Source organism: Eretmochelys imbricata, chromosome 13 (genome assembly GCF_965152235.1).
Source record: "Eretmochelys imbricata isolate rEreImb1 chromosome 13, rEreImb1.hap1, whole genome shotgun sequence".
Classification (NCBI taxonomy): Eukaryota; Metazoa; Chordata; order Testudines; family Cheloniidae; genus Eretmochelys; species Eretmochelys imbricata.
In genome coordinates this window covers 37,918,910-37,928,688 of record NC_135584.1, presented here as the reverse complement: position 1 = coordinate 37,928,688, position 9,779 = coordinate 37,918,910, and the positions used below count along the sequence as shown (strand labels likewise).

The following is a 9,779-nucleotide window of genomic DNA, read 5'->3' as shown; positions in this document are numbered from 1 at the left end:
ATTAGGAAAAACTTTTTCACTACGAGGGTGGTGAAACTCTGGAATGCGTTACCTCGGGAGGTGGTGGAATCTCCCTCCTTTGAGGTTTTTAAGGTCAGGCTTGACAAAGCCCTGGCTGGGATGATTTAGTCGGGGATCGGTCCTGCTTTGAGCATGGGGTTGGACTAGATGACCTCCTGAGGTCCCTTCCAACCCTGATATTCTATGATTCTATGATCTTTCATCTCCTTGTTCCTCAGCATGTAGATGAAGGGGTTCAGGAGCGGGGTCACCGTGGTGTAGAATACAGCCACCACCCTCTCCACAGTGTGCTGGGAACCTGGCCTCAGGTAGATGAAGACCACAGGCACATAATAGGTCACCATTATGGTGACGTGAGCCTCGCAGGTGGAGAAGGCCCAGCGCCTGCCCTCGGCAGAGTGGATACTCACGATGGCTGAGATAATGTAGACATAGGATGTCAGAATCAGCAGGAAGCAGGTGAAGGTCAGGAAGCCAATATCCAAAAATGTCATCAGCTGGTTGAGCGCCATGTTCCCGCAGGCCAGTTTCAGCACAGCCAGGATATGACAGAAGATGTATCCCACTCAGTTCCCCTGGCCATAGGGCAGCTGGAAGGTCAGTGCGGTCTCTATCAGCGAGTGCAGGGAACCCCCTAGCCAGGTCCCCGCTGCCAGGCACAGGCAGCCTCTGAGGTTCACAATGACGCTATAGTGCAGTGGCTTGCAGATGGCCAGGAAGCGGTCATAGACCATGACCGTATAGAGGAAGCACTCTGTGCAGCCAAGGAAGTGGAAGAACGGGCCACGCAGCCCTGGAAGGATATGGTCCTGCTGCCTGGCAGGAAGCCGGCCACCACCTTGGGCACCACCACTGAGGAGACCGTCATGTCCAGGAAGGACAAGTGCCACAGGAACCAGTACATGGGCTTGTACAGCCAGGGCTCCCGGGCCACTGCCAGCAGGACGAGCAGGTTCCCACACAGCGTCAACAGGTAGAGGAAGAGGAAAAAGGGGAACAAGGGAACCCACAGTTCTGGGGGGTACGGGACCCCCATCAGGATGAAAGGTGTCGGCTGGGATCTGTTCCCACACTCCATTCACTCGGTCTGTGTCCCTGCCAGTGTACGTGGGGTGTTAATGGTTAACCAAGGAGGAACAATGGGTGATCTTTGCAGGGTGTTAGAGCTAAAACTCTCTGCTATGCAGAAGCCAGATTTGAACCCCTGTACACCAATCTAGGGGACCCCAATCCCTTCCCATCTCTGGGGATAGAATCCAGGTGTTCTGACATCTAGCCTGCCCTGCTCTAATCCAGTAGATCGCACTCCCCATTCCTACACGGGCCGAATCTCAGCCCCCACTGAACCCGATTTGCCTTCCCGAGCCAGCTTTGAATCCATGTAAAGTAACCAGATGTCCCAATTTTATAGGGACAGTCCAGATATTTGAGGCTTTTTCTTATATAGGCTCCTATTACCTCTCACTTCCGTCTCCATTTTTCACACTTGTTATCTGGTCAGCCTAAACCCAGGAGTCCTGGCTCCCAGCTCCAATGCTTCAGCCCACTAGACCCTCCTCTTCTCCCACACCCAGGAACAGAACCCCAGAGTTAAACAGAGACACATTCAAATTAGAAACAAAGTTCACATTGATACGTGTGAGGGTGATTAGCCGTGGGAATGGACTCTGAAGGGAAGTAAGGCACGCTCTGACTTTTATGATCTTCAAGTCAAGATGGCCTTTGTTGAAATAGGCGTTAGTGAGGCATGAGTTATTGGGCATGACATTCTGTGGTATCCAGGAGGTCAGATTAGATGCTGCTGCTGGTCTCCTCTGGCATTAATCTATCAGTTTATGAATCCACACATCCAGCTGCAGCGCCTGGCTATGCGTCCAAGCTGGGCTGCTATGGCCAGCATGCTAAGCCATTCTCACCTGCTCCATGCCATGCCCTGAGATCTCCCTTGGCCTTCACCCCTCTACATCTCCCACACCCAACCCTTCACACAGAATGTAGCCTTGTCCCCCACGTGAAGCCAACCTCAGCCTGGAAGGGCTTAAGGGGAAACTTGCTTGTGGAGATTAGCCCAGAGTTGCCCACTTCAGGGTCCTTGCCCCTGCCTCTGACACAGCTGGTACCAGGCACTGTGGGACACCTGGTTGGCATGAGGCACTGTGGGATGCCAATCCTAACAGGTAGTTGCTCTATTTCTATTCCTTTCTCTGCTCTGTTTAGTTTCTTCTTCAGCTTGGACATGTCCTTTCTTTCTGCAGCTTCTTATAACCTTGCACCTTCTCTGTTCTCTCTCCACTTTTCCCCCGGTGTATTTCACTCCCCTGGTCACACAGAGCTAGGTCAGTGTTAAACTGTTGATATTGGCTGTGTTTTAAAGCACATAATGATGCCCTCCCACTGGCAAACTCCAATGGGCCTTATTAGAATCGTTGTTTGGGGCAAAGTGAAAGAGCTAGCTCATGTATTTCATCAGAGAGGAAAGTCTGTGGCCATGCTAGAATGGGTGGTTCGTGCAGGTTGCATCTGGTGATCACTATGGGCATTACACCGGAGGTCCTGTGTTTCTTTAATGTAATGCAGCAATTCTCACAGAAAACTGCTCTCCCTGATATTCCAGGCCTGGCCTCCTGCTCTGAGCCAGTCCTGAACCCAGGGCTGTGCGAGACGGTGCTGTATTGCAGGGAGTGGAGTGGGTTACTCATTAGGATGTGCGCTCTGCTTGGAGTCAGTGCCGAGCCCAGTGTCCCAGCAAGCTCCTAGGGGGGCATTGTATTGCTGGAAGGACAGTGGGGGGCTCAGTAGATGGCCCTGTCCTCTCTGAGTCATTACTGACCCCCATGTCCCAGCATGGCAGCAAGGGGTGCTCTGCTGCAGAGAGTGGTCTTGTGGGGCTCAGCAGGGAGTGTTTGGAAACCTCATGGCACTTTTTGGTCAAAGCAGATATTTTACCCTTCACTTTCTGGCTAAATGCTAACTTTGTTAATTCCATTCCAGTTACAGAGGCAGCTCTAATGAGCAGGTCGTACCCCCAGCTAGAGTAACTTGCCAAGGCACCATGGGAGTTATTGCCCCTCTGTCTTCTTACACTGAGAAAATTCACTTTGACTCTTGGTAGTAACGTATAGTCCCCTCAGTGCATGGCTCTTGGACTATACGAGAGCAGGTCTGCTTTCAAAGCAGGCCTGGGCAGCAGATGGTTTTCCCATTCCATGGAAGTTTTTGGCATTTTGAAATTGTTCCTGTTATAAATCAGGATGAAAAGTCAAAATGTTTGTGAGTTAAAAATCTGAAAAAAATTAATTTGGGTGAATCAAAAAATTTAAAATAATCCACAAAATTTCTGAAATAAAAATATAATGAAATAAAAAAACGTTGTTTTTAGATAATTTAACAATGTTTTATTTCTATGTTATTTCTCTGTTAACCCTTCTATGATAACTTTTTTCCCTTTTAAACGTTTTAGTGTATATTTACTACATTTCAAAATGAAGTTAAAACTCCTCAAACTATCGTTGAAACTTTTCTAGCCAAAAATGTTTTGAGTTGGGTGTTCCACTGAATGCAAAACTGCTTCGCGAGCAGTTTTCATTTTGCTGTATTGGCATTTTCCAACAAAAAAGTCAGGAACATTTCCCCAGAAAATTTCCATCCAGATCTCCTATTTCAAAGGTCCTTCTTCCTGGCATTTGGTTGAGCTAAGGCCACCTAGGGCTGGAGTCTGGAGACTTTGAGGGCATGCCTCTCGCTGGTTCCTCTATGACCGCCCCCACCCCCTGAATTCACTTACACCAGTGAATCTATCCTCACGGCTGTGAGGTAGGGAAGGGTTATTGTCCCCATTTCACAGGGTGAGCACCAGAGACATTAAGTTTGACCTGGGCTCCTGGGATCGAGGCTACCCACCTCCTGAGTGCCTCCTAGAAGCTATGTGTGGTACTGCAATCTTTTTCCGCTCATGACCGCTTCACACCGCCACCCTCCCAGGTTGCCAACCCCCTTCCAGGTCTTCAGTGGCTCAGCCCTCTGGCCAAGTCACACAGTATAAAAACGGACCTGCTCCAGAGTAGCAAAGAGTCCATCAAACTGTGTGCCTTCACCCGGGACTTCAACCCGGTCACTGGGCCTTTTAAATGCCACCCTTGGTTCAGACTTCTAAAGGAGACTTTGTCAGTGGCTGGTGGAGGAACCCACCACTCTGCGTTCCAGCCCAGGGACCCTGATCCCAGCTGCCAAATCCTGCTCCCTTTAATTAGCTGCTGTTGCTTCTCCCAGATGGACAAATCCCCTCTGATTCATGGTGCTGGCATACTGAAGAGGGTCACATGTAGCCATGTATTGGTCGTAGGCCATGACCATCAGCAAGAAGCACTCAGCACCTCCAAAGAAGTGAAAAGAATACAGCTGTGCCATGCAAAGCCAAAGGAGATGGAGTGGGAGCCCGCCAGGAACTCAGCCAGCATCCTAGGGAGCGTGACACTGGAATGACATATGTCCAGGAGGCACAGCTCTCTGAGGAACTAGTACACAGGGGAGAGTAGCTGAGGGTTGAGACTGATGGTCAACAGGCTGACAAGATTCCCCAGCAGAGTCAACAGGTAGATCGCTAGAAAGAGCAGGAAAAAGTCAACCTTCCATTCCTGTGCCTCAGAAAATCCCAGGAAGGTGAATTTCAGCACATGGGTGACATTCTGCCTATGCATTTGTCCCTAACGTGGTTCCTATTGCTATGGACTTTTGTCTGATGGCAGTAAAGAAAATGATATAATTTAGTGAGGAAGAAGCACATGGTGAATTGTCTGACAATTTACAAGTAAATCTTGGTTGAGTGGCAGATGGGGAGATAGACAGACAGACAGATAGAGGGACAGAAAGAGACAGAGAGAGAGAGAGAGAGAGAGATAAGCATATTCCTCACTCTTAGAAAGAAGAGCACTGTGGATTCATAGATATTGCTGGCCAGAGTTCAATTTAGTACAGCATTCTGCCTCCAATGATAGCCAGTACTAGATGGATGACAAACTTAATATGAGCCAACAATGTAATCGACATAAGAATGGACATGCTGGATCAGATCAATGGTCCATCTAGCCCAGTATTCTGTCTTCTGACAGTGGCAAGTGTCAAGTGCTACCGAGGGAATGAAAAGAAAAGGGCAATTTATCGAGTGCTCCATCTGCTGTCATCCGGTCCTAGTATCTGGAAGTCAGAGGCTTAGCGTTGCATCCCAGGCAATCTTGGCTAATAGCCATTGATGGACTTATCCTCCAGGAACTTATCTAGTTCTTTTTTGCCTTCACAACATCTTTTTGGCTTCACAACATCCCCTAGCAATGAGTTCCACAGGTTGACTGAGTGTTGTGTGAAGAAGTACTTCCTTAGTTTGGTTTTAAACCTGCTGCCTATTAATTTCATTTGGTGCCTCATAGTTCTTGTATTATGTGAAGGAGTAAATAACATTTCATTATTTACTTTCTCCACACCAGTCATGATTTTATAGACCTCATCATATCCCATTTCTTTTCTAAGCTGAACAGTCCCAGTCTTCAATCTTTTGTCATATGGAATCTGTTCCATACCCTTAATAATTTTTGTTGCCCTTCTCTGTACCTTTTCCAATTTTAATATATCTTTTTAGAGATGGGGTGACTAGAACTGCATGCAGTACTCAAAGTGTGGGTGTAGCATTTACATATTGTGATAGACCCAGGCCGGTTGGGTACAGCAGAGTAGCCCTATTGGGATCCAGGAAGTGGGTGGGCGAAGCCACTATTAAAGGATCCCCCCCCCAAGAGGGGGATCCACAGGACCTGGACACCAAATAAACACGGGGGACAACTAATGAAATAACAGGGACAGGAGTGTGGTCAAAGGGTCAAACAAAGGGCACTGGACGGGGACACCGAGCAGAGAACCCTGGACAGCGCTCACTGCTCCTCAAAGGCGTCAAGGGAGTCAGTGGACGCCGCTCAGAGGAACTCTGCCCGGAGGCGTGAACGGACGGAGGATTGGAAATAGGCCCCAAGTCACAGGAGACTCCATCAGCCGACCTCCTCACTCTGGTTTTATAGATGGCCATTTTAGCCAGGGTCAGGAGGAGGCTGACCAGGAGATCCCGTGACTTTGTGGCGCCACGGATAGGGAGTGCACAGATAAGGAGGTGAGGGGAAAAGTGCAACCAAAATCTTAACAAAAGGTTCGTGAGGAACCGGACTAGAGGCTGCAGCCTGGCGCACTCCAGGTATATGTGTGCCAGGGTTCCCTTCACACCGCAAAAGGGGCAGGTGTCTGGGATAGGGGTGAACCACGCCAAGTACACAGTCTTCAAATACGTTAATGGCTGTTATAAAGGGGATGGTAACAAATTGCTCCCCATGTCAGCTGAAGGTAGGAGAAGACGTAATGGGTTTAATCTGGAGTAAAGGAGATTTAGGTTAGATATTAGGAAAATCTTTCAGACTCTGAGGATAGTTAATGTCTTGAACAGGCTTCCAAGGGAGATTGTGGAATCCCCATCACTGGAGGCTTTTAAGAAAAGGTTAGACAAACACCTGTCAGGGATGGTCTAGGCATATTTTGTCCTGTCTCAGAGTGGGCAGGTTGTACTAGATGACCTATCAAGGTCTCTTCTAGCCCTACTTTTCTGTGATGCTATGATTCAGTGCTTCGGGGGATCATGTAAGACATTCTGCAGTGGTTAGTTATGGTATTGTCCATGCACAGGTGAAGTATTTACTTAACCCACATTGTGGAGTGGTTGGGTTTGTTTCCCGGAGCTGGAGATTTCAGGTATCCTGCTGTGCTCATATTCCAGGTGAAACAATTGAAGTGAAGAGTAAACCTTTAAAGGAGGAAGTGTTTTTGATCTTTCTTCTTTCACCCCTGAGAAAAGCTTCCCAGAGAAAGTGGAAGCAGAGGCATCAGCCTACTGAGCAATCATTGGATTTTACATCATTTCAGTGAAATGACAGCTGGCAAGGATGGGCTGCTTCTTAAATACTTTAATGTCTGAACAGTTTCTTTTGACCTACGTAGCTGTACCACTATGGAGGTGGTTGACCACAGTTCCATTGTTAAGGTGGAGCTGAGGCTTGGACTTAAAGTAAGGATTCAATACCTTTGTTACATACAAAGGAATTGGAGAAGGTTCAGAGAAGAGCTATAAAAATGACCTGAGGGCTGGAAAAATTTGCTCCACAGAGGTTTAAGGGGGTCAATCTATGTAGCTTATCAGAAAGAAGATTGAGAGGTGACTTGATGACAGTGTATAAGAACCTTCGTGGGGAGAAAAGACCAGGTACTAATCACCTCTTTCATCTAGCAGAGAAAGGCACAACAAGAACTAACGACTGGACACTATTGTTGGACGAGCGCAAATTAGAAATAAGCCATGAATTTTTTTAACAGGAAAGGTGATCAGTTATTAACACAAGCAACCAAGGGAAATGGTGGATTCTCCATCTCTTTAAGTCTTCAGAACAAGGTGGGATGCCTTTCTGGAAGATACGCTTTAGTGAAACACAAGTTATTGGACTCACTACAGGAGAAACCTTATGAAATTTTCTGGCCTCTGTTACTAGAAGATCTAATCTTGGCCTTAAAATCCAGGAATCCATGAAAAAAATCACAGCATAGTAAAATATTACAGCTCTTACTCTCTGGGCACAGGATGACCTTTCTCATGATTTACAAATAAATCAGTTAATTTGTTGATGGGTTAAAATGGGTTCTTTTAATATTAACACCTGGTGTCAGATCATTTCTTTGAGGTGAAGGATCTTAACAACGAAATAGCTCTAAGGTGTCGAACTTCCCAGATAATTAAAATTACTTGAAATCTTGTGCGTTGGCTACAGTTGGAGACTTTAATTAGGGTCCATGGTCCATCCCCCCAATTTTTTTTCATACATGAAAATTTCTCCTCAGAAGGGTCTGATGAACAACATGCTCCTACAAGAGGTACATGTAGATCTGCCCTCTTCCCACAAGGCTGCCATCTCCCGCTGTTCTTAATAAGACTCAGGAAATAACGCGCCCAGTTTGATGGCCATGTATCTCCCATTGTTCTCACTATGACTGAATCATAGACTAATAGTCACGTAGGACTGGAAGGAACCTTGAGAGGTCATCAAGTCCAGTCTACTGCACTAATGGCAGGACCAAGTACCATCTAAACCAGAGGTGTGCAGACTACAGCCCAGGGGCCACATCTGGCCCTCCAGACATTTTAATCCGGCACTCGAGCTCGCGCCGGGAAGTGGGGTCTGGGGCTTGTCCCGTTCCGGTGCTCCAGTTGGGGAGCAGGTTCGGGGTCTTGCCCCACTCCGCATGGCTCCCAGAAGCAGCATCACAACTCCACTCTGGCTCCTACACGTAGGGGCATTCAGGGGGCTCTGCACGCTGCCCCACCCCAAGCGCCACCTCTGCAGCTCCCATTGGCTGGGAACTGCAGCCAATGGGAGCTGCAGGGGTAGTGCCTGTACACAGGGCATCGCGGAGAGCCGCCTGGCCGCACCTCTGCATAGGAGCCGGAAGAGGGACATGCCACTGTTTCTGGGAGCTGTTTGAGGTAAGCGCCGCTGGGAGCCTGTTCTCCCGACCCCCTCCCGTTCCCAACCCCCCCGTCCCAGCCCTAATCCCCCTCCCTCCCTCCAAACCCCTCAGTCCCAGCCCGGAGCACCCTCCTGCACCCCCAACTCCTCATCCCCAGCCCCACCCCAGAGCTTGCACCTCCAGCCGGAGCCCTCACACCCACCTGCACCCAACCACTAATTTTGTGAGCATTCATGGCCTGCCATACAATTTCCATACCCAGATGTGGCCCTCAGGCCAAAAAGTTTGCCCACCCCTGATCTAAACCATCCCTGACAGATGTCTGTCTAACTTGCTCTTAAAAATCTCCAATGATGGAGATTCCATAACCTCCTTAGGCAAATTATTCCAATGCTTAACCACCCTGACAACCCTGCTTAGGGTTGCATTCCCATTTCCCATGGCAAGTGAGTGCTTCATGCCACAGAACAGCCACTCGCTCTTTGATGGTGGCCTGAACTGGCAACATCAGGGGAAGGGCAAAAACCTCTGCAGGGGACAGTTCCAGTATTGACTTTCCAGAGCGTTTTTTTTTCCTATCCCAGGTCACTTAGAAGTTGAGTTTGACCCCAAAGTGGGAAGTTTTATCCCCTTCTGATCTGTGGAGCACCCCGGTTGAAATCCACACCTGGGCAGTGTGACTAGCATGAGGACTAGACACCTAATTCCTCAGTTGGGGGCTCTAGAAGGACTTCCTGTTGTCAAGTGTGGGCTGCAGGGGTTTAGAAGATGTGGAGGGGACACTGGGAGCAGGTCTCCTGGGTTGTAGGATTGTAACCCCAGCCCTGGGAAGGGAATGGGGTCCAGTGGGTAAGATTGGGGGTGGGGTGGGGCTTCTGGATTATTTTCACAGCTCTGGGTGGTAAGTGAGATGTCTGGGGTGGGGAGGGGATGTGAGTCAAGTCTCTTGGGTTATATTTCCAGCTCTGGGAGGTAAGTGGAGTCCAGAGGGTTACAGCAAGGGGGTTGTTTGCCAGGACTCGTAAGTTCAGGTCCCAGCTCTTGAAGTTGAGCACGGTCAAGTGGGGTAGAGCAGAGGGGAAGAGGCTGGGAGTCAGGGCTTCTGGGCTCGATTCTTCCCCTGGCACAGGAGTGAATCTTGTCCCAAATGCTGCTGCAAAGATAATCCATTGCTTCTCTGCTCATTAACTATTAACACCCCGGGTTCACCT

At 48.7% G+C, this 9,779-nt stretch overlaps 1 pseudogene; it reads right to left on the bottom strand.

Annotated features, from left to right (window-relative positions):
- Positions 1–164: 164 nt before the first annotated feature.
- On the bottom strand, positions 165–1,099 carry LOC144273246 (olfactory receptor 10G6-like; annotated as a pseudogene).
- Positions 1,100–9,779: the final 8,680 nt, after the last annotated feature.